Source organism: Lissotriton vulgaris, chromosome 2_1 (genome assembly GCF_964263255.1).
Source record: "Lissotriton vulgaris chromosome 2_1, aLisVul1.2, whole genome shotgun sequence".
Classification (NCBI taxonomy): domain Eukaryota; kingdom Metazoa; phylum Chordata; class Amphibia; order Caudata; family Salamandridae; genus Lissotriton; species Lissotriton vulgaris.
Genome location: NC_141687.1, coordinates 614,922,730 through 614,947,183, shown reverse-complemented (window position 1 = coordinate 614,947,183; position 24,454 = coordinate 614,922,730). Strand labels below are relative to the sequence as shown.

Sequence of the window (24,454 nt, the reverse complement as noted above, 5' to 3'; positions counted from 1 at the left end):
TTTGAACACCTCATCTGCATGCTTGAACATACTCTTGATCATAGGTAGTGTATATATAGTTTTTTGTCTCTCAAATAGGAAATCTTCCTCAAGAGGCTCCTTATGGAATTGCACCCCATGATATTGTGCAGCTCTATTAAGCAATTCTTTAACCCCTTCACTTCGGCGGCTATTCCGCCGCAGTGCTTAGGAGGGAGGGTGGCCGAGCAGCAGGCGCATACTGGTGACGGAATCGGTTGCGCTGTGCTCATGACGGAGCGGTTCCGTCACGGCCCCGCCTGCTCAATAGAACGCCCTGAGCAGGCGCGAAATGAGTGCCGCGCAGGTGCAGCGGCAGGGCCATGACGGAATTGCTCCGTCATCAGCACAGCGCGACCGCGGCTGATGACGGAGCGGTGCCGTCATCAGCAGGGGAGGGGTTAAACCGCACATTATCATCTGGAGGAGAAGGTCTAGATGGGTATAAATCTGGATCTTTGTGGTTATTAGGACCCGTGTTATAGTCTACCCAAGGGTCTGGAGCATAATCTTGTGGTACATCCCTGTTTGCGTCATCAAGATCCCCATCGCCATCATCCTGCTGAACTGGAGATTGTGGCTGAGGGGAATTTGTGGGTGTTATAAGAAGGTTAGGATCAATAGGTGGAGGCGGTGAGGTAGGGGAAAGAGGTGGAGGTGAAGTATTTTCCCTCTAAAGAGAGAGAATATGGGGACTATGTTAAGATTCCTCAATTTCTGGTTTTCTTTTCCCTGGCAGCTCTGCAGAAAGGTGTCCTGTTTTTGGGTTAATAACTAGTTCCTTTTGTTTGTGGTATGTGTTAGCAGGTGGAACGTCCAAACTAAGCTCTTTGGGTGGAGGAGGAACTGACTTTTCCTTTGTGGCCATAATTTTCAGCATCGAAGATTTTGGTGCAGACTTTTTCGGAGTAGAGGACTTTGATGCAGAGGATTTCCGCTCCGATGATTTAGGATCCGAAGTGTGTTTTGGTGCCGAGGTTTTGGAGGGATCAGTTGGCTTATCTTTTGGTGACAAAGTCTTGGCTTCGGGCCCTGAAAAAGGTCGACTCAGTCCAGAGCCAAAAGGCTTTACTAATTGTTTTGGTGCCGAGCCCGAAGGCGGGGTGTTGGAAACTTTATCTCGGTGCCGACAATGGCCTAAAGGCGGAGGAGGGGCTGAAGCCTTTTTAAAGGGTACTTTTTGGGGCAGAGGAGTTTCTTTACTCACGGTACGCTGACTGGGTGTGATGTCTTCCTCGATGTCGGAGTCTTCTTTGGATACGTCAATTTGTTGTTCCTCCTCTGCTTTGGCTCCAGGTGCTTCGAGGATCTCTTGGTCGATATCTTCTCCGCACAGGTCTGGAGATGAGTCCTTGTAGTCTTTCTGTTGATACATCTTGTGAAGTCGAAACACGACGGTCACGGAGCGTCTTTTGTGATCGAAAGGATCGGCAGGCTTCGCAGTTGTCTTTGTTGTGTTCAGGAGGTTAACACAAAATGCACACATTGTGAAGATTGGTGCGGGGTACATGTGGTGGCAACCGGTGCAGAATTAGAATGGAGTCCGTTCCATCTACATCAAAATAGATTCGATACGCGATCGAGAAACAATACCGTCGAGAAATGTGGATTGCGCACTGAGTGGAACTCAAGAACGGTGTAGAACCAGAGCACAGCAATTCACTTCCGAACCCGATGGCAAAAAAAACTATCTAACAATGGAGTCAATGCCCATGCGCATTATTACCTCATGACTGGAAAGACTTCTTCGAACAAAAACAAAGTGCAAATGTCCGGGCCCAACACCTGTTGGCGATCTATGCATAGAATGTGATCTACAGCTCACATGCCTCGAACAATAAGTTACTTACCTGTAATTGTGGTTCTTCAGTATGGGTATCTTTCATAGATTCACATGTTTGAATCATTCCCCGTCGAAGTGACAGTGGCACAATAAAACTAGAGAAGCAGTGTAATGCTAAACATAGCTTTTAAAAACTACAGAACCTTCACTATAGAACATATACCTATCTTTTAAAAGAAACCAAACTCCAACCAATCAATCAGGTTGCTGCACCCTCTAGAGGCTTCCCCTCAGTGGCTTCCCTCTCTCAGATTTTTTGAGCACAAGTGTGAATATGAAACAATATGAAAGATAGGTGAGCCTCTCAGGGGAGGAGGGGGAGTTGCATGGGACTATGAAAGATACCAATACTGTATAACCACAGTTACAGGTAAGTACCTTAGTTTGTTCTCCAGTATTGGATCTTTCATAGATTTATATGCTTGAATCAGAATAAATAGCAGTTAAACAGTACAGTGTATATATAAACATACGTATACAAATATGAATATATGCAACGTTAAATATGCACAATATACGAGCGGGTGGCGGGGTATAAATTACAAAGAGAGTTCATTTTTACTGGAAGAGATGACGTAACACTGCCTGGCCCACTTACGCATCTTTGAACACTGTGGAATCCGAGCAGAAGTGCTGTATAAAAGTTTGTCTACTCTTCCATGCTGCTGCTATGCAGATGTCCTGTATGGAGACACCGGCGAACAAAGCAGTAGACGTCGATACACTTCTAATAGAATGTGCTCGTAATTTAGTCTGTAAAGGTTCGACAGCTTTTTGATGACATAAATGTATAGCTGCCGCTATCCACCTTGCTATGCCTTGTTTGTAAAGCGGAAAATCTTTCCTTGGATGTACTGTATGACACTAGCAGCTGATGTGATTTATGAAATTGTTTTGCCCAGTGAAGATAAAGTTCAAACATCTTTAAATATCTAAAGAATGTATTGTTCTTTATGCTACATCTTTTCAAGCTGGAAAGAATGTTTTTAATACTATGGTTAATTTAAATGGAATCCTGATGGCACCTTTGGAATAAATCTTGGATTCATTTGTAGGATCACTCATTATCTCCTGAACTGCGTGAAAGGCTACTCAATGGTGAGTGCGTATGATTGACTTACTCTCCTTGCCGATGTTATGGCCGCCAAGTTTACTTTAATTGCAGCATGAGTGAGACTTGACTGTGCAGATGTAATAAGTAAGGAATAATCTACTCCGGTGTAGATTATATAGTGTGTATTTTGATTTTTGGCACCAGATACAAAAATGCTTCCATTTAAGATTACAAGTCTTGTTAGTACTATCTGCTCTAGCTTTTTACACAATGTCTTTGCATTCTCTTGAGATGTTCGAGCGTGCAAATTCATTGTATTCATTGTAAGTGTAAGGAGATTGTGTCCGGATCAAGTACTTGACCTTGGTTCATCTTCATTAGATAAGGAATTGGTTGTAGTTGGATATGCTGTTTCTCTGACAGGGGAAGTAGCTCTGTGAACAGATGTGCCTGGGCCATCTCAGGCATTAAGATTTATCCTGCAAGGTTCCACTTTCATCTTTCTGAGGACCCTCGTTAGGAGAGGTATCAGAGGAAAAGCGTAGGCAAAGATTCTGGACCATGCTATTAAAAATGCATTCTCAACAACCCTGTTTGTGGATGCCAGCTTACCCAAAATAGGCATTTCCAATTTTGGGAAGTTGAGAACAAGTCTAAATTTGGTCTGCTCCATTGACGAAAAATTTCTGACAGAACCTTTTGAATGATTTACCATTTGATGCAGTTTTTCAACCTGCCTAATGTCTGCAATGACATTCAGTTGCCCAGGCACATGTTCTACTTTGGGCCTTTTCTGATGACGGACTGACCATTCCCATATCTTATGTGCATCTCAAGACAGTTATTGGGATATTGTCCCCCTTTTTGTTGATATAATACATAGTTGTGCTGTTGTCTGTGCAGATGAGCACTGCTGATCCTTGGCAGAAACACTGGTAAAGCTAGGTCCACTCCTTTGAGTTCCATAAGGTTGATGTGCAGAAGTAACCTTGATGGCTCCCATTTGCAGTTTGCTTGCAAATCCTGAAGATGAGCTCCACAAACCTCTAAGGAAGCATCTGTTGTGATTACCAAAAGCGGAACTTGAGGTATGAAGGTTAGACCTGTGGAGAGATTTGCCTCGTGAATCCAACAAGAAAGTGCTGCTCGTATTCCTTGAGTGACGCAAATTGCATCAAAGGATCCTTGTATTTGGATATATTACCGGTCTAGTTCTTCTTGTAACTGTTGCATTGGAAGGCAGCAGAACAGTACCAAAGAAATGCATGGGGACATCATTTCGAAGAAAGATTTGAATAGGCAAACTAAAGTGACTTTTATCCCAAGTGCTACACGGCCCAAGTGCATTTATTTATTCATTTTGCTCGTATTTCTCCTGTTGGATGTGCCTTGTCCTTCACTATATGCAGAGTAGACAACAGGAATGATATTTAATGGATGGTTGAAGGACTCATTTTTGTGGGTTCAACGTAAGGCCTAAATTCTTGAAAAGACGTAGACATGCCTTGGTTGACTTCTTTGCTGCTTGATAAAAAGGCGGTTTGACCAACCAATCATCTAGGTATGGGAAGACTTGATGTTGTTCTTACAGTCTCCGGAACGTAGCTACTGGAGCCAGGCACTTCTTGAAAATACAGGTAGCTGGTTTTAGACAGAATGAGAGAACTATGAACAGATAACGGCTGCCGGCTACTATGGACCTTAAACGTTTTCAATAGCTTGGATGAACTGGAATATGGAAATAAGCATCTTGGTGGTCTGATGTTGTCATATAATCTAAATGGTACAGAAGTTGAATGAGGTCTCTAATCAGGACCATGCAAAATCTCTGTTTTCTTAGGTATTTATTTAACCCCTTCCATGCTCACATGCTCATGACGAGCTCAGCTCATCATGAGGCACAGTGGAGCTGTGCTGATGACGAGCTGAGCTCGTCATAAATGAAGCAAAATGACACTTTCCAGCACAGGAGGGGAAAATGCACAGCAGCGATGTGGTTAAGTTTCACAAATCCAGAATGGATTTCCCGTTCTTCTTTCTGATCAAGAAGAAACCAGAGTAAACACTCCTTTTCTGGTTTCCAGGGTCTCGTTCTATGGTTCCTATGTTGAGCACTGTTTGGACTTCTAACTTCAGAAGATGCAGTAGCTTTGGTGGTGCCTATAGGGCTGGAGTCCGATGCAGTTTTTGAATGAATTCCAGTGTCTGACCATATGCAATTAGGTCCATCACCCCCTGCTCTGTTAATTCTCTCTATTCGGATAAGTGATTGGAAATTTGGTCTCCGAGGTATAAAAGAGGAGAAGGAACTGTAGCCAGTGCTTGTCCTCTGTCTCTGCCACCTTCCTGGGTCCTTACCCTGTGGACTTTGTTTTCTTCTCTGGGTTTGCCTTGCATAGGCTTCTGAAGGAGGTTGTATCTGTTAGTGTTGAGGTCGAAACTGCTGTAATATAGGTTGGTGTGAAAAAAATTGGGTTCTGTTGCAGTACCCCCTTACATTTTTGGCTGGCTTTTGATGCAACTTTGACTGTAGAGTACTGGGTCCCAGCTGTCCAGGTTCCCAGTCACAGTTTTCTTTCCCTAAAACTGTCCTTTGTTTGGTACCACTTCAGCTACCCCCTGTAAATCCTTATTAAGTGGTACTCCTGGAACATAGGGCACTGGGACTAAAGAAGATACCCTAGGGCTGCAGCACCAGTCAGTTGTGCCAACCTAAGAGCCCCTCACCCAGGCCATGCAAATTGCCACTGCACAATGCACATGCTAACAATGCCCTAAATGCCATGCCAAACAGCACTGCCTCAGGTATATGTATGCCACTCCCCCTAGTGGGCCTTACAACCCCTAAGGCAGGGTGCACTATATCTTAGGTGTGGGTATATCTGCATGAACAATATTTAAGCCTATCTCTCGCTACTGTAAGTATCGGGAGAAGCCATAGAGAGTACATGATATGGAACCTCGACAATTCGAGTACCCCAACACCATGATGGCTTCTCTGACCCAGAAGTGTTTGGTACCAAACTATTCCCAATAACCCCACACTGATGCCAGTGTGGGACTTATTGAAACAGGTACTTAAAGGGCACCTCAAAGGTGCCCCCTGAAAACCTACCAACCCTGGTGTGGCCATAAACTGGCTTTAGGCATTCTGCCACCACCAGACATGTTTCTAGGAAAAGAAACAATGCACATTCAGAGCGGAAGTATCACACCTCTTCCGCCAAGATGGGCATAGTGCTCGAGAGGGATGCTTCAAAGGCTTGCCCTGCCGCCTTTGTGATGCGACCCCCAGCCTCTGCTGCTAGCAGCATGTGGCAGCACCTGGTCAGGTCACCTGGTCAGCACTATGGTAAAGAAAACTGGCAGGAAACCTAGTAGAATAGGCAGTGTGTCCACCCATGCCAACTCCACCCCTAAGGTAGGAGAGGCATGGTGAAGCACATCTTTCAGTCCCCACCATCTTGAAGATGGGGACATCAGGGCTTAGACTATGCCCGATCCCACAGGACGGTGGCATCATTGAACGTGTAGTTACCACAGGTAAGATACACATTGGCGCTACCTGCTACTCCCCTAAATCTAGTATTTAGGTGGACCCTGAAACAAGTTCCTGCCAACTAAAAAAGAAAAAAAGGACGTAGAAATCGCAGTGCAGAGGAAGACTGAAGATGCCTACTGACATGTCCCCAGCCCTACCGGCCTGTCTACAGTCTTTGAGAATCGTGCAAAGAAACTACATCTGTCCAGCAGTCAGCAACCTCCACAAACCATGGGAGAATTGACTTCCTCTGAAGAAGCCCTGAACTCCAGAGGACAGCGGCTCTGTCCACAAAGCAAACACCAAGAACTCTGGTGCCCTTCGGAACTGGGATCCTTGACCACTCTACACCAGACAACTCTGGCCTGTGTCCAGATGACGCACCAATCCAGATAAGGTTACCCAGAGATCCTGAGTCCAAGCCCAGCATTGGCTGACACCTCCTGGACAACGCCTGCAGACCGAATCCAGAGGCTCCCCTGACTGGCTCCGGCAAGAAGAATCCAAAGTTAAAGGACACACCTGGACCCAAAGCCCCTGGGCCTTGGTGAGCTGAATCAATAGTGCCCCATGGATCCTCAACACCTAAACTGACCTCTGCTGTGTCTCGTCTCCTCTGTGTAGTTTTCGGTTCGACGCCTGCAGCCTGTTTGTCAAATCAAGATTTCCCACTGAAAAGCATTTGGTGAGGATGCGGTGTTTGCACCCTGCACCGGCCTCCCCTGTGCCGCTGGTGGTGTAAGTATGGTGCTGTCTTGTAACCCCCCTGTGCTTGCTAAAGCCCACAAAGTTTGGACCCTGCAACTGATCTACTTACCTGCAAGGGGTGTGGCTTCCAGCATCCCCAGACACAATTAAAACACATTGGGCCTATTTCCAAATTTGACCTCTGCACCCGGCTCCCCTTAGTGCAGACTTTGTGCTCACCGGACCTTGCTCTCTGATGATCTTAACCCCTGAAGACTGGAACTGTAAGTTGGATACTTATCTGTGAAACTGCATTGTTGTTTTCTTCCATAGGCTAACATTGAACGGTTAGAAAATTGCACTGTGTTGACTTTTAAAAGAAAGTATTTTTTCTGAAAAACGTACTAAACTTTTTGCGAAAATCTTGGTCTTGAAATAAAACTCAAAACAAAGCTTCTTTTTCTAAAATTGGTGTGGATCTCCTTTTTGAGTTGTGTGTCAGTTATTGGTCAATGTGTGTGCAATAAGTGTCTAACACTCCTCTGTGTTCGGCATAAGACTACTCGCTCACACTACCACTAATAGAGCACTTTGGGTTTACATTGAGTCCAGTACACTTCTAGGGGAATCTCTGGACTAGGGTAGTCTTCTAAAGACTTTGCTGTATCAGTATCTGCCTTTGTTTGTAAAGCTTTATCAATATGCTTCCCAAAAAGAGCTTAACCATCATATGATACATCAAAAATTTTGATCTGCTTTTCAAGTCTGAAAGAAGTGGCCTTCAACCACCAATGCCTACGTAGGACTGCTGCTCCTGCTAACTGTCTGAAACCTGTGGACCCAATGTCCAAAGAGCAGTCAATGATTTCAGAGGAGGCTCGTTTTCCTTCTTGCAGAATTTCTTTTCTGATTTAAAGTCATCTGGCAGATGGTCTATGTATGGTGCCATGTCTGACCCCACCTGTAAGGCACCGCATTCAAGTAATGCCAAAGAATTATCCGCTCACAGTTATTGCTGAGAGAGGAATAGCTTTTTCCACTGTTATCCAAGCGCTTTTCCGCTCCTCTCTATCACGTTGTGCAGATATCGGTGCTAATGGGTTTTTTCAAATAGCGGTGGGTCGGTCCTTGGGTGCCCAATTAGGCAAGCTGGCGAATTCTCAGAAGATATACATTTTTTCAAATGTGGCAAAACTGCAGCTACTGTTACTGGATTTTCCATTAAAGTAATGCATTCCTCCTCTATATAATCCACAATTGGAGCAGCTCTTATGGTTTTGCAAGGGGTCTCTTTAAAATCGCACAAAAATTAGTCTGATTGTTTCGTAGTTATCAAAAGGTCAAACCTTTGCAACTCGTTCTTGTAAATGATGAAATCCTCCTAAACCTTCAGGTGGAAAATCAACAGATTGTGGTACAGAAGACATGATGTCATCTACTGGAATATTTTTTAATTGTGGTGTATGCCTTTAAGAAGTGGCTGTTGATAGAGTATGTGACGTTTGCAGAGTCCAGGGCTGTATTTGTGGAGATTGAGGAGGGACAGTAACCTGTCTAGGTGAGGCCAATGTAGTTGGGAATCTTTTGTAGTAGTCTGTTACTAGTACTCTTGGTACACATACCATGTGCTCCTGAAACTGTGTTATGTGGATATATGTGGAATTCATCTGTTTAAGTAGTCACTCTTGTTGAGAGGGATAATGCTCCTTCATCCTGCTGGCACTTAACGTGCAGCTCCAATGGACCATGTGCCACACCAAACAGGCAATCGTCATCAGACTCGTCCTCATTTAGAAGGTGACTAGGTGGGAATGGGGATACTATACCTGGAGATGCGTGCTCTGGCATTAGAGAAGCAAACTTTCTCTACTTTTTTCTTCATTTTTCTGTCATCATCAATGTAATTTACGATGGTCTTGTAGGCATCGTGGATGGCATTGTATTGTTGTCACTGTCGATGGTGTTACTGCTGACAAAGTAGTAACTAACTTAACCGTTGATGGTATAGTCGCCGTCGACTGTGTGGTTGTTTACGTGGTTGTCTTCATCAGTGAAGTGACTATGACCACCGTAGTCACTGTTGTCATGTGGATGCTGTTAAACACATAGGGTGTTTTGCTGTTCACCCTATGTGGGAAGGGTATGCCCAGACGTGGGTCCCGAGCTCCCTAAGCCACTGGAGTCAAGCTATACTGGCTGATAAAGGCTGATAGCCAGAAACCGGTCCCAGGATGCTTGATTCCCGTCCAGGGAAGACGGCTTGGCATTTCGGGCTGGACTGTTCCCATGTGGCACAGGGTCAAGACTGATTTGCATATGGCCAAGTCTGAACTGGGGTGGCTTGGTGAGCAAAATAACGATGGATTAAACCCAGATCTGTGACTGGGGGTGAATGGTTTGCCATTGTGCAACATTCCGTCCATCATCTTGTGTGTTTTGATGTGGATGCCGTTGCCAACGGAGCAGTAGACGATTTCTTCGTCGATGGTGGACTCGCATAGGATTTCTCAGTCAACGGTGCTGGCAATATTTTTGTAAAAAATTTTGGGGAACCTGAGGAGATGGTGTGGTAGGTTCAGAATTTGAAGTCTCTGATTTTTCTGAGGAGATGTTGTGCTTCCTTTGTGCTTGTCAGAAAGACTTCGCTACTTAGAAGACCCATGGTGAGTCTTTTTTTACTCTTAACAAAAAACGGTATGCAGTTCCCAAGAAGGGAGGTATCAGGTCAGATGTATGGGACCCAGAAGTGGGGAGGTGGTTCCTTTTCGGAACTCGGGCCCTCACACACCCAAAGGGGAGTCATGCTTCAACATGAAAGGGTTCTTTTTTGGGGATATTTTGTCCCAATGCAGGCCTCCAACTGTGATCATGTCACATAGGGAGTGATAAAAACAGCTATGGTGAAACACGTGGCAATAAGGTGACAAAATATTAACACGGTTTCCAACACCGTCAACAACTAGGAAGAATCACTCACCCAATTTGGGTAATCTATATGCCACCTTGAGTGAGCGTTAGAGACACGCTAAAGTTTAGTGTGCTTTGGAAACTGAATTAAAAAACATTAGAGTGCCCCATAGACTAACGTAATGTTAAAGACAATTGCAAGCGATACCCTGGTACTCACATGGTCTTGGTGATACTGCACCTGCAAACTACCCTGTCTCAAGTGTCTCGGAAAGCGAGAGCAGGGGGGAGGTCAGTGGCTTATATCAGTTTTTTCGCTTATAAAATGCTATCAGCTGATGGTCTATGCGTTCATTGGCAAGCGCAGTTATGAATACATAGGCTCAATATTGGGCGAGTCACCATGTAGAGATCCCAACCCAGTGGCTGCAGAGCATCCACATGGGGTGCCCGATTGAAAATCAAGGAGCAGTCGGGGTTGATGACGAAGGGACCAATGTACCCTAACTTTCTTCACCATCTCAATATCACACGCTGCAGCAGTTAATGGGTTTAACCATGGCGGAATACTCGAACGCAGAGGACCGGATCGTGTGGGGACATGGTCCGCTGCATCGGCTTTGGAAAACCCCACCCACGCCATGGGAGGGCAGGGTGAGGGGGACGAGCCTCCTGTCTGGTGTGTCTGCGTTCGTCAGATACACAAAAAGGAGAGTGAAGTCAAGAAAGGGATTACATTCACAAAGTGGGTGATGAATCCTGAATGAGGCGACACAAGGGTCAACTAGGGGAGAACAAACTGTCTTCATCTGTGGGATCATAGTAACAGGGTAATACATAGAGATGCATCACACAGATAAAAGCAAAAAGGAACAGATACAAGTCAATAGGGAAAGGCGAAAATGCAATCTCCCTTATATGACATGGAAGCGATTACTGTGTTGTGTTTATAGTGTACTGCCAATAATAAAGAAATTGATAAAAAATAAGTGGTTGCCAGTTACAAAAAATGGAGGGTAGGTCTCAAGGATGCGCATATCCCCTCCCCCAGGTTTGTCCTCATTGAATCCCTGAATGTGGGTTGACAACCGGAAAATCCAATGTTGTTCTCTCTTGAAAAGGGTATCTTTTCTGAAATTGGAGGGGGGTTTCCAACACTGTCCTTCGTATATCATCAGTTAAGTGGCCTTGGTTGACAAAATTTGCACACATCTTCGTGCTAGTCTACTGGCATCTTACATTACTACAGTGTTCCGAAATGCGTGTCTTAACAGCTCTAGTTGTCATCCCTATGTACCTTTTGCCACAAGGGCATGTCACTGTGTAGATGTAATTTCTAGTATTGCAATTTGTGGGCAATAGCTTAGTTTGCTCATTAGTTGACATAGGATCTTGCCAGAAGGGTGGTCCCTGAAAAGAGGGCATCACATAGCCAAAAAATTGTGATGAGGGAACTCTTCTGCCCCAGTTATTACTGCCCTAGCTGTCGCTGTTGGAATTTCCGGGTGGAGGAGGAATTTCTCCTCCAAGGGGTCTGACTTTCATCTGACGAGGCTTCTCCTCTTTAGGATAAGGATAGATTTTTTCTTTATCAAACTTCCCTATGTCTTTTTGAAGTTTGGTGATCTTCTGCCTCATCAAGTAGTCTTTGTTTTCTGAAATTTCAGTATTGATCTTAGTCAACTTGGTTTTGTAATTTGACAATAGGAAGCCCGTTTTTAGTGCACCTTCAGCTATCCAAATCCCAATCAACAATGCATCAGCTGTGGGGGGCGTGGCCAAGCATCATGGTCGACAGGACGTGAGCGCCTTCCTTCGGCTCCCGGCAGGCCAGCTTAGAAATCCTGCAATACATCCTTTCCTGGGGATCTCGGTCCAAGCAAACGGGGTCCACGAGTCCCAGCGACCTAGGGGCGCATCCTGTTCCGGGGTTCGCCCGTCCAGGGGACGGCGGTGGCAGCCCGGGCTGCGGGACGACTGGGCCGGAATCGAGAGAGGCCAGGGGTGCGGCCTGCACCTGCGTGGCAGGGGCGGCCGGCAGTCTGGGTGCCCTTTGCGGCCGGTCCGGAAGGAAGCGGGACAGTAGGGGAGGCGCCCACTGCCATCGGGGGCCTCCCGTGCAGTGTGGACATCCTGGGCCCCGTCCGGGGGGCGCACGGCGAGACCGAGGCGGCGACCTGCACCGGCGCGGCGGAGGCGGCCAGCGCTCCCGGTGCCCATCGAGACTGGGCCAACTGTGCAGCGTCACAGCAAGGGAGGCGCCCACTGCCATTGGGGGCCTTCAGAGAAGTGGGGTGCTCCTGTGACCCTTCCGGGCCCCGTAGTGGGTGGACGGCGAGACCGAGGCGGTGGCCTGCATCGGGGCGGCAGGGGCGGCTCGCGCTCCCGGCACCCTTCGAATCTGGCCCACCAGAAATGCATACTAGTCAGGGAGGCGCCCACTGCCATCGGGGGGCCTCCTGTGAAGCGAGGAGCTCCGGAGGCCTGTACGGGGCCGGCGGAGGACACGCACGGTGCAGACCTGCACTATTGCGGCGGGGGTGGCCCGCAATCTCTGCCCCCTTTGAAAACGGGCCTGAAACGAATCTAGCCAGCGGGGGAGGCGCCCACTGCCTTCAGGGGGCCTCCCAGGAGGCGTGGACCTCCCGCAGACCGCCAGGATCCTGCTGGTACATGCCCAATGTCACGGGCCGGAACTGCGGCCTACACTGACGGGGCGGAGGCGGCCCGCGATCCGGGTGCCCCTTGCGGCCGGCCCTAGGAGAGACAGCAGGACAGCGAGGGAGCCGCCCGCTGCCATCGGGGGGCCTCCTGAGAAGTGGAGCTCCCGTAGCCCGTCGAGACCCTGCAGGTATATGCCCGGTGAGACCGGAACTGAGGCCTACACTGGCGTGGCGAAGGACCGGAGCCAGGTCGCGGCGTGGGAGGTCTCGGCGGACATCTGCGGGGTCCCCAAGGGCGCTGGGACCTCGTTCTGCTCCTGGACTATACCCACAGCGCACGAGGGGAGGCGGTAGGCGCTGGGGGGGCCTGAGGAGCGGTGCGGGTCCACTCATAGTGTGGGAGGACGATGGACCCCTTCTGCCATGCTGCGGTTCCCGTTGCAAAGCGGGGAGTGAGTGGAGACGCCTGGAGCTGGCCTATGGATCTGGCCAGTCTGCAGCACTATCGCGGAGCTCGCTCTCCTTGGGGTGCCGCTATGAATTTGCCGTGCCCGGCCTCTGTGGAGCTTTGGGATATTGTGACCCGGTACCGAGAGACTAATTCTAGATGAGCCGGGGATTCCGAGGATGGCGCTGTGGTGAGTAGGAGCTGGTGTTGCGGGGGGCCATGGCGACGCGCGGCCGGGGAGACAGTCGTGGACTCTGCTCATCTTCACGGGCCTTTGAGTGGGGCTGCTTGGGGACACTTTTGCTGCTCGGACACCCGGGTGCGGTCCTTCTAGGCCACTGCAATGAGTAAAGACAGGATGCCCACCGCCTCTCAGCCAAACACCATAACACAGTACACCACTCAACAACGCCCTTCGCAGCGGATCACAGGACAGGACGGAGAGAGTGAGGTCCCTGATGAGCCTTCCCGGGCGGAGCTGCGGAAGGCAATACAGGGGTCCCATTCCACCCTGGAGAGCCAAATAGAAACGGTGTCCATAGATGTGAACCTGCTACGGACGGATCTGCGGAAGGTGGCAGATAAAGTTTCAACTGCGGAGGGGAATATTGTCCAGCTGCAAGGAGAGGTGGCGTCCCTCAAAAAAGCAGTCTCGCAGCTCACCGCCTCGACGGGGGCGCAGGAAAGAAGATGCGGAAGGGAATGCACGTCGCAGTAACATTAGGGTTCTTGACATTCCGGAACGCTCGGAGATGGGCAATGCCGAGCGCTTTCTGAAACACTGGATTCATACAACACTCTCTGATGTCTTTGTAATTGAGCGCGCCCATAGGGCGTTGGTCCCGCCACCAAGGCCGGGCGCCCTGCCGCGAGCCCTCATCGATAAGATCCTGAATTTCCGGGACAAGAACTGCATCCTGAGAGCGGCCAGGGAATCGGCGAACCTTACTTTTGAAAACGCCAAAGTGTCCATCTACCCAGGCTACACCCACCAAGTCCAGGAGCAGCGGAAATCTTTCCTGGCAGTCAAGCAGAAACTTAGGGAGCTACACCTACAGTACATGCTGCTCTACCCTGCTAAGCTTAAGGTCATATTACCAGGGAAAGGTACATTTCTTTGAAGCCCCAGACGAAGTATGGGAGTGGCTGGAGATCAGGGGGGATGCCCTCCTGCCGGGCGAACGGGGGGGAGCCGAAGTACATGGGGGACACGGCCATCGAGGAGGCGCAGCAACAGACGCAGGCATTCGTCAGACACTGCTGAACGCGAGGACAGGCGGCGTGTCAGGGTAGGAGATGATGGGGCCCTCCGCCTAGAGTTGTCAGAGGTCGAGGGCTTTCCGACGCCTCCGGTGGCTCCCCCTCGGGATGAGGTACTGGTCCCGGACACTCTGCAGCCCACCACAGATGCTCTCCCGCCTACCACGGACACGATCCCTGAAACGGCTGGGGACTCACTGGTTGCCTCTGTGGCCTTGTCCTGAAGGACATATCTGGTTGTGCTCTGAATTGTTCTGCACCGTGAACTTTGGCCGGACTAACTGGTCTCACTCACGATGGGGAGTGTGTTCTCAGGATACTTGGGTTGGGAGGAAGGTGCTGTTCCTAGGGGGGCAGGGGTTCTGAAAGTTGTGCATATTTAACCTCTGATGGTCCGAGCCCTCTACGAATGTTGAGATAGCTGGGTGGGGGGAGGGGAGTCTTCTTTTTTATCTGTTGGGTGGTTTCGCCCTGTTAGGCGTATGGGGTGGCTGTGCATGTCCTGGCACCAGCAGGGGAAAGGCATATCAGCATGTTTTGTTGTTGCAAGTATATTGCTCGTGGATGGGGGGTGGTTGGGGTTTTGGGAGGGATTGTTGAGGGGAAATGTTATAGGCATCGTATGTATCACATTTCGGGCACGGGTTCGGGGTGGCACCATGGGTAGAGTACTATGGCTGGTTCGGCTACGTCATCAGACATGGGGTATAAGTTTATGAGTTGGAACGTGAGGGGGCTAGGCACATGCACTAATAGATATAGGGTCCTGTCCTTCCTTCGGAGGCATAGGGTTTCCATTGCGTGCCTCCAGGAGACCCACCTTGCTGATGATGAGCCCAAAAATTGAGGAAAAAGTGGCGGGTCAGGTGTTCCACTCTTCGTTTTCCACATACGCCAGAGGGGTCCTGATATGGGTGGCACCCGGGATTCCGTTTGCTATCCGATATGTGGAGGCGGACATGCACGGAAGATACATGCTCCTCCGGGCGAAACTGGATGGCAGGGACGTCACCATACTAAACTCATACGCACCCAACACGGATGACCCTGTCTTTTTCCAGCCTCTTCAGGAGGTCCTGATCCCTGACCTGGAGGCGACGGTGCTTTGGTTTGGGGATTTTAACTGTGTCCTTGATCCCATTCTGGATAGATTTCCGCCCCGAGCTGGCACAAAACCAGGTATGACAGCAAAGCTTAGGGAGGTCATGGGGAATATAGGAGCTCTTGATGTTTGGCGCCAGAGAAACCCAACACAGAAAGGGTACACCCGCTTTTCTCCCACGCACAATACATGTAGTCGCTTGGATAGGTACTAGTAGTGAACACAGAATCAAATATGTCCCTTGAGGTTACCCATCAGGCCCGTTTCTTATCTGACCACTCCCCAGTGGCGTGCGTGGTGAATTGGGGGCCTTCGGTTTCCCGCCCCCGGACTTGGAGGTTGCCAGCAGATATCCTTCAGGACCAGGTGTGGAAAGGACATAAAGAGACCGCTCTTAACGATTACGTGGACTTTAACTGGGAGGGGGGGAGGGGGCTTACCTTAGCCACTAGATGGGATGCCCTGAAGGCGGTGGTGAGAGGGGCGTGTATGGGTCTCACCTATGGGGTTCAGAGACAGCTCCACCAGGACTTACAGGAGGCAGAGGATAGTCTTTTAGACTTGCAAACCTCGGCGGCCCCTGATGCCTTACAGCAGGAAGAGGAACAGACTGCTCGGTCTCGCAATCATGACATTCTAGATCGGCTTGACAGATATACCCTCGGCCAATATAGACAGCGCCTTCATAGAGAGGGCGATAAATCAGGTCACCTTTTGGCCTGGATCCTTCGGCAGGAGCAGGCCCCGGAGCGTATTGTGCCCCTGCAGGACCCTACTGAGGCCTCTTATCTCCCTTATCTCTAGTGGTTGACCCTGCAGTCCCTTCCTAAGGCGGACCAGGAGGAGTTAGATGAAGCCCTAACGCTGAGCAAGGTGCGTGCAGCATTGGGTCGCTTGCTGCGTGTTAAGTCCCCGGGGAGCGATGGGTTCCCTCCTGAATTTTCTCAGGCATTTGAGGGTAAACTTTCCTGGCTCCTCTTTCAAGTATTTCTTGAGGCGTTTATGCATAAGACTCTCCCACCGAGTATGACGCAGGGGGAAATCTGTATGATCCTGAAGCCGGGGGGGGTAACAAGCATACAAGCATGACCCTTCATCGTATTGTCCGATTACAATGATCAACACTGACGTGAAGATCTTGACCAAGCTACTAGCCACGGGCCTGGCACCGTATATGTCCCACCTGGTCCATACAGACCAGTGCGGGTTTATTCCAGGACGCAACAAGGCAATGAACCTGGGGCGGTTGAATCACATTATGCATGAGGTGCGTGGCAGGGAGGAGCAGATGGTTCTGGTGTCGGTCGACCTCGCTAAAGCGTTTGAGACCGTCGATTGGGGGTATCTACTAGAGGTCCTCCAGGCAGTGGGGTTGGGCCCCAACTTTTGTTGCTGGATTTGCATCCTATATATGGCCCCTCGCGCCAGGGTAGGACTTGGAGCGGCACGGTCGGAGGAGTGGCGACTGGGACGGGGTACACGCCAGGGGTGTCCCCTCTCACCGCTCCGGTTTGCCCCGGCCATAGAGCCCTTTGATGTCCGAGTCCGAACGTAGATGGCCCAGTGGGGCATAACGGGGGGAGACACATGCAGTGTCATCTCTTTATATGCGGATGACGCCTTGTTTTATTTTACGGCTCCGCGGGAGGCACTGCCGATTTTGCTGCACCACCTGCATTGGTTCGGCGAGGCGTCGGGACTGAAACTTAACTGCGGCAAGTCTTTGATCTTCCCGCTGGCAGGCTTTGACTCGGTGCCACTAGAAAACTTGCCAGATCTCGGGCTGCGCTGGGAACGAGAGGGATTCAGTTCTGTGCGAATTCAGGTGGCCCCGACGGACTCTCAGTTGCTGGTCCGGAATATTGATCGGATACTCAAGTCCCTACAGCAATCGGTGTCCTTTTGGCATTCCTTGCCGCTTTCTTTAATATGACGGCTAGCCGTCGCCAAGATGGTAATGCTTCCCAGGACGCTATACGTCCTCCAAAATATGTTGTGTCCTCTTCCCCTGCGAGTCTTTCGCACCATCAACATGCTGCTCACGTCCCTGCTTTGGGCGGGTCGGCGCAGCAGGGTAGCTCTCCACACTATCATTCGCAACTACGAAGAGGAAGGCCTGGAGGCACCGCGCTTCAACTTAATATTATTACGTGGCACAACTACAGCCTGTGGCCCGGTGGTTCGCAGACACGGATAAATGGGAGACGCACCTCTTGGCGGGCAGAGCGACCGTACAGGAGCTACAGGTCGCCTTAATGCAGGGAAGGGAAGCGGACGAATCTCTGCCTTATGTTGTGCGTCACACAGCTGGCATCGGGCAGCGGTTTGTGGAGAGAGTCTTGCGGCGGGCGCCCTTCCATAGGGAGCTATCGGTCTGGATACTGGCCCCTTTTATTGCAATGGAGAAACATATGTCCTTTAACAACTGGCGGGAGGGGTGATGCGAGGTTCTAGCTGATCTCTACCCCAGCGAGTCCTTACTGACTTATGAGCAAGCAGAGGAGGCCTTCGGTCTTGGAAGAGGATAATACCATCACTATCGGGGACTGCAGGATGTGGTGAAGATTACCTGGCCTCAGTAACCGGATGCACCACCCATGACCCACACCGTAAACATTCTTCTTTCCTGCGGCAGGGGGCGTAGACTAATCTCTTTGCTATGTATGGCTATGAAACAGGACTTCACCCCACCGGTGCCGCAGTCCTGGGTGGCATGGGAGGCGGATCTTGGTGCTGCGCTGGAACAGGGGCAGCGGAAGCGAATAGGATCCCTCACGCGCAAGGTATCGTGCAATGCATGATTCAAATTGATACACTTTAGTTTCCTGCACCGCACCTACCTAACTCCGATCTCGCTGAAGCGCATCTCTGGGGACAGGGGGTACAGCTGCCCCAGATGTACTGCAAGGGGGGGGCTTCCTGCATTTAGCCTGGGACTGTCCTTTGATCAGGAGTTTCTGGGCGGGGTGGTAGATCACATAGTCACCACTACAGGCCTTCAGATAGCAATGAATCCCTTGCATTGTTTACTGGCGTTAGTCCCCAAGAAAAGGAAACTCTCCTATAAACTATTGCAATTGATGTTGGTGCTTGCCAGGCGCAGGGTGGCGATTACTTGGATGGGACAGAGGGCTCCAGAGGTGCCCACCTGGCTTAGAGATGTGAAAGAGTGGACCCTGGCCGAGGAAACTCATATGCAACTTACTCGGAAGGACGAGAAACTGCAGGACGACTTACTCGCCTGACTAATCATGTGTAACTCAGGACTAGCAGAGAGGGGGCGGTCTTCCCAGAGCGAGTCTTTTTTTTTTTTTTAACCGTTTAATCTCTTTATTTTCATGTAATTCTGCAGGCTACATTGACGTTCGGAAAGGGTATGAGGGGGGAAAGCCAGAGAAATCCAACAGATGCAGTTCATTGGAGCGCACAAGTAAGACTGAAAACTAAACCAAGTGGCATGGGTGGTCTTTTCACCAGCTACGCAAGGAATGATCGGAGGTAAGCCAGGAAATAAACGACACCATCCCGCAGTCAGCAATCACTATCTTTTTCGATGTCTTCCCGGAGCTTGAGCCAAACTTCTCCATTGCGCATACAACATCCATGCCTTTTACGACAGAGCCAAATACGACGTGCTTGCCGTCCAACCACGCGGTCTTGGCAGTGCATATGAAGAACTGAGAACCGTTTGTGTTGGGCCCAGCATTAGCCATGGACAGAATTCCAGAGCCAGTATGTTTGAGTGTGAAGTTCTCATCGGCAAACTTGGCACCATAGATTGATTTTCCACCGGTTCCATTGTGGTTCGTGAAGTCACCACCCTGACATATGAACTCGGGAATGATTCTGTGGAAGCACGATCCCTTGAAACCAAACCCTTTTTCCATTGTGCACAGGGCTCGGAAGTTCTCGGCTGTCTTTGGCACGACATCACTCTGGAGCTCCATTTCGATGCGTCCCAAGGGGGCTCCATCAGCCGTGACATCAAAGAATACCCTGCTAACCATGGTGGCGATTATATGGGTTGAACTGATGGGGCAAGTGACAAATTGTTTTCGCCAGTGCGGTCGGGTCTGGTGGGGGGGGGGGGGGGTGCGGTGCTTGGCTGCTTCCTCACGATATTATCTATTTGCCTGCTAATCTGCTATTCCTCATGTGTCTGTACCGCTCTGGGTGATGCCCATGTCCCCAAGTCCCGTAATGAGGTTATCGAACTGTGTACATGTGTTGTAACGATGCCAATTGAGGGGGTTTTTGTATAGGTTACATAAACTGAAAAAAGAAAGTTAAAAAAAAAAACAATGCATCAGCTAAGCATTTGGAGATGTCAATAATCAGGATTAACCATTCTCTCATGCCCTTCCAGGCAACTTGCGACCATTCTGTTTTTTTAAATGGCATCCTTCAGGAAGATACATGGAATATTAGACACCAATAATCCACTGGGTGTGATATCTGCCCTAAAGCATCCAGTCACAATAGCGCCATGAAGGGTTATTTTTACCCATAGTCTTTTCATGGCTGTGAGGGCATTCCATTCTAAAGACTGGCTACTCAATGGGGTATTTCCATCGGATCCTAGTAGGGAAGGGGTCTTTAGAATATCTGTGACCAGGCCGTCTCCGAAACTGAGACCTTCGTTATTATCCATTTGTAGAATCGGGGTGCAAGACACATGCCTCAAGGGGAAAAGGGGGAAAGAAAAGACAAGGACGTGTGAATATCAAGTCATTAGTTAAGTGCCAAGGGCTAGCATAAAGAAATGGTCCCACGGCTGTGGCGTGGTGCTAACAATTAATCACAAAAGAGGGGGACCAGGAGCCCATTAGGATCCAGTATTCATGCTCTAGGATAAATCGTAACAAATAACAGTATGCCGTTCCTATGAAAGGAGGTATCAGGTCAGATATATGGGAACCACAAGTGGGGGAATGGTTCCTTTTTGGAACTAGGTCCCTCACTCACTTAAATGGATTCAGAATTTGACGTCTTTTTGAGCTGATGTCAAGCTTTCTTAGTGCTTGTCAGAAGGACTTCGCTCCTTAGAAGACCCATGGTGAGTCTTTTGTTAAGCCTTTTTGGGAGGTTACTGAACTTCTGACCTCCCACTTTTATGCACCCTCTTGACAGATGAGGAAGAATCATCACTATCCTCCCCATAATTGGGTTGTTCTTGGCTTTTAGTTTCTAAAGTCATAATAACCATCTCCACTCTCTGTCTTTCAAGGTTTTTGAAGAAAAGGTATGGCAGAGTTTGCAATTTTTTACCTTATGTTATGGGAAGAGGCAGTATATGCAGTCATCCTTCTTCCCACAGGTTCCAGCAGGAAAGTGCCCCTTTGCGACGGTCACCCCCACTATTTTCCTGGAACTTGATGCAATGTTAACAGAAGTGCACTGGGTTCCTGCTATACGTGTCCACAGTGCCAGATCTCTTTCCCTTAAATTGTACAATTGCTTCCCCGAATGGCAACACCTTTAGCCCCCTATAAGTGCCTAGTAAATGGTACCCCTGTTACCCAGGGCAGGGAGGCTAAAGAGGGTCCCTAAGGGCTGCAGCTTGTATTGTGCCACCCTACTGGACCCCCTCAGCACAATCATGCAAACTGCCATTGCAGGCTGCGTGGCATGATACAGAGTAAAGTGAAGACACGACATGGCACACCTCCTATGTGCCATGCCTGCACACAATGGATGTAATATAAGTAAGTCACTCCCTACAGCAGGCCTTACAGCCCTAAGGCACGGTGCATTATACCACATGTAAAGATATATCTGCAGGAGCATATATGCCCCTTTGATGTCCATGTCAATTCTTGGACTTTGCCAGTGGACAGGGAAGCCATCTTGACTATATGTACTGAGTACTTGTGAAAACAAGATCCCCAGCTACATGATGGCTTCACTGAAACTAAAGATGCTTGGTATCAAACATCTTGTATTAATAAATCTAACTGATTCCAGTGCTGTATTTATTAATACATGCACCCGGAAGGCACTTAGAGGGGCCCCTGAAAATCTACTATCATTTAGTGTATTGGATGACTGGTGTAGACCAGCCTGCCACCACAGACAGGTTTCTGACCTCCTGCAGGTGAGAGCCCATGCTCTATGAGGGCAGAAACCATGCCTGCCCTGGCCAGAACTATTGTCACCTCCTTCAAGCAGGATGACTAAGTAATCAGCATGAAGCTTCGAAGGCCTCTGTTGCCTTTGATATGCGACCATGACTTCCCCAAGCTTCCGGAGATGCCACTCCCTTCCCTGAGGCCCATTTGGCACCAGGACAGCTGGAAAATTAGCTAGTCAGGCGGCATGTTCCCTATCAGGCTAGTACCATTCCTAAGGTGGGCTACCTGATGTGAACACGAAAATGCAAATTCTACCATCTTGGTTTTTGGTGGAATTAGGATAATTGGGACAGGAAGTGTCCATATAGACGGTGTAGTTGCCCGAAAGGTAACCGCCCATTGGCTACTACCTTTCACTCTCCTGAACAACCTCAAGTTGAGTATTTAGGGGCAACCCGGATTCAACGAAATTTGATTCGACGGATTGAGAAGAAGAGGATGAAAAGCCACGAGAGAACGAGAACTGAACACTACTGCCGACTTCTGGCTCCAAACCCTGGCTGCCTGCACCAGTCTCAACAATTGTGACCAAGAGACTCGTCCTGCAGCTGAGCAACTACTAAGAACCCCAGTTAATTGCCAGCCCTTACCAAATTGGCAGCAATCTCCCGTGAAGTAGAGGAGCTACTCCCCTGAAGTTTGCAGGCACCAAAGAAGCAGTCCAGTTTACATCGTTGCTGTTCCCTACCCAGCCCGATGCAGCAGACCCTCCCTCCCCCCACACACCAGGATCGACCAGAGCCGCACAGCACCAATACCAAGGTACTGGACCCCTTGCAGCAAACAAAGCCTGTGAGAGTTCAATGCGGACTCCATCACACAGAGACTGAGTAGCTGTCAACATCGCAGAGACCCGCTTCCAGACTGGCCCAGCTGTCATGATCTCTCCACCTTCAACTGTTGTGACCGACAACCGCAAGGGCCTTGGACGCACAGAGCCCAGCTGACCCATCTACTCTGCACCCGAGCGCCCTAGACCGGGTACTGAGGTATCGGCTGGGCCCACTTGTTCCCCACAAACCTTGTGACCCGAGCCCCCGTTAGGAGCTCCCCACTGCAGTCCCAAAGTCCCTCTCAGCAGCCTGTTTCTAGGTGCCCCCCCCACTTCATTTCACTGGCATAGCATGCAAAGCTACCAACCCAAACAGTATCTCTGCACCCAGACACCCCAGGGCAGGTAACAAGTGACTGCTGGTGGTACTTTGGACCTTGGATCCTTGTGGCCCTAAGTCCAGCAGTAGACTCCCAGAAACCGACCATCAATACCTGCATGCAACATATGCTTTTCTTTCCCCATAGGAAAGCATTGCTACATAAAGACGCATTTAAGTGAACATTATACTTACCTGTAAAAATCGATATCAAAAAAAGATCATGTTGCGTACACAGTAAGCATCTGTTCTTGGCATGTGGAGCTTTCGATTCACATGGTTTGCATACTCCTGCCATCTCGTGTTGGGTCCAGATGTTTGCAAGTTGTTCTTCTTCTAAGAACTCTTTTCCAGTCACAAGGTAAGGTGACTCCTCCTTTCGGTGATAGTCCATGCTTAGTAATGTAAATAATGGGAACTGCAACAGGAGCCCGGGAGGTAGGAGGGCGCATGTGAATCTACAGCTCTACATGCGAAGAACAGATGTTTACTGGGTAAGTAACATAATCTGTTTGAGGCATGTGTGCTGTAGATATACATGCTTTGCATAGACTACATAGCAGTATTCTCCCAAAGCGGTAGATGTTAAAGTTGTTTGAAAAAGTGTCTTTAGCACTGCTTGCTCTACATTGGCTTGTTGACATGCTAACACATCCACACAATGGTGTTTGGTAAATGTGTGAGGCGTGGATCATGTTGCTGCTTTACTAATGTCAGCTACAGGAATTTTACCTAAAAAGGCCATAGATGCTCCTATTTTGCGAGTGGTATGTGCTCTAGGAGGTGTAGATAAAGTTTATTTAGCTTTAGCATAGCAAGTTTGAATACATTTAACAATCCATCTTGAAATACCAGATTTAGAGATAGGATTACCTTTGTGAGGTGTAGCAAATGCAATAAACAGTTGCTTTGTCTTACGAAAATCCTTTGCCCTTTCAATATAGTACAGTAAAGCTCTTCTGACATCAAGTGTGTGAAGAGCTCTTTCTGTTACTGAATCAGGTTGAGGGAAGAACCCCGGTAACTCAACTGATTGATTAATATGAAAAGCAGAAACCACTTTTGGAAGGAATTTTGGGTTGGTGCGAAGAACTACTCCATCTTTAGGAAGCTGAAAGAAGGGTTCTTCTAAGGTTAATGCTTGTAGCTCTCCAACTCTTCTTAACAAAGTGATAGCAATCAGGAAGGCAACCTTCTTTGAAAGAAACTGTAATGGACAATTGTGTAATGGCTCAAAAGGTGGACCCATGAGTCTTTTTGAGCACAATGTTCAGATTCCAAACTGGTGCAGGAGGTACTCTGGTTGGTATTACTCTTTTAAGGCCCTTCAATATGGCTTTAATTACTGGAACCTTGAACAAAGATAAATGTCTGTTTTGCAAATATGCGGCTACTGCCGCAAGGTGCGATAGAATAAGATGCGTAGGCTAGACCAGCTGGCTGTAGATGCAACAGGTAACCAATAATATTTTGGATAGAGGCATATTGTGTACCAATATTGTTGTCAAAATATGCAACAAATCTTTTCCATTTTGCCGCATAACATGCTCTGGTGGTAGGCTTTCTTTCTTCTTTAAGAATAGTCATACAATCAGGCGGCAAATTTAAGTATCCAAACTAGGACTTCAGGAGCCAAATTGCTAGATTAA

At 48.8% G+C, this 24,454-nt stretch overlaps 1 protein-coding gene and 1 pseudogene across 4 annotated transcripts in view; both read right to left on the bottom strand.

The window, feature by feature from the left end:
- The window catches only part of TXLNA (taxilin alpha), a 174,214-nt gene that overhangs the window by 14,664 nt on the left and 135,096 nt on the right, over nucleotides 1-24,454 (bottom strand). The window lies entirely within an intron of this gene.
- LOC147730836 (peptidyl-prolyl cis-trans isomerase pseudogene) lies at nucleotides 18,825-19,552 on the bottom strand (annotated as a pseudogene). The gene has a single exon (XR_015308403.1). The product of XR_015308403.1 is annotated as a peptidyl-prolyl cis-trans isomerase pseudogene (transcript).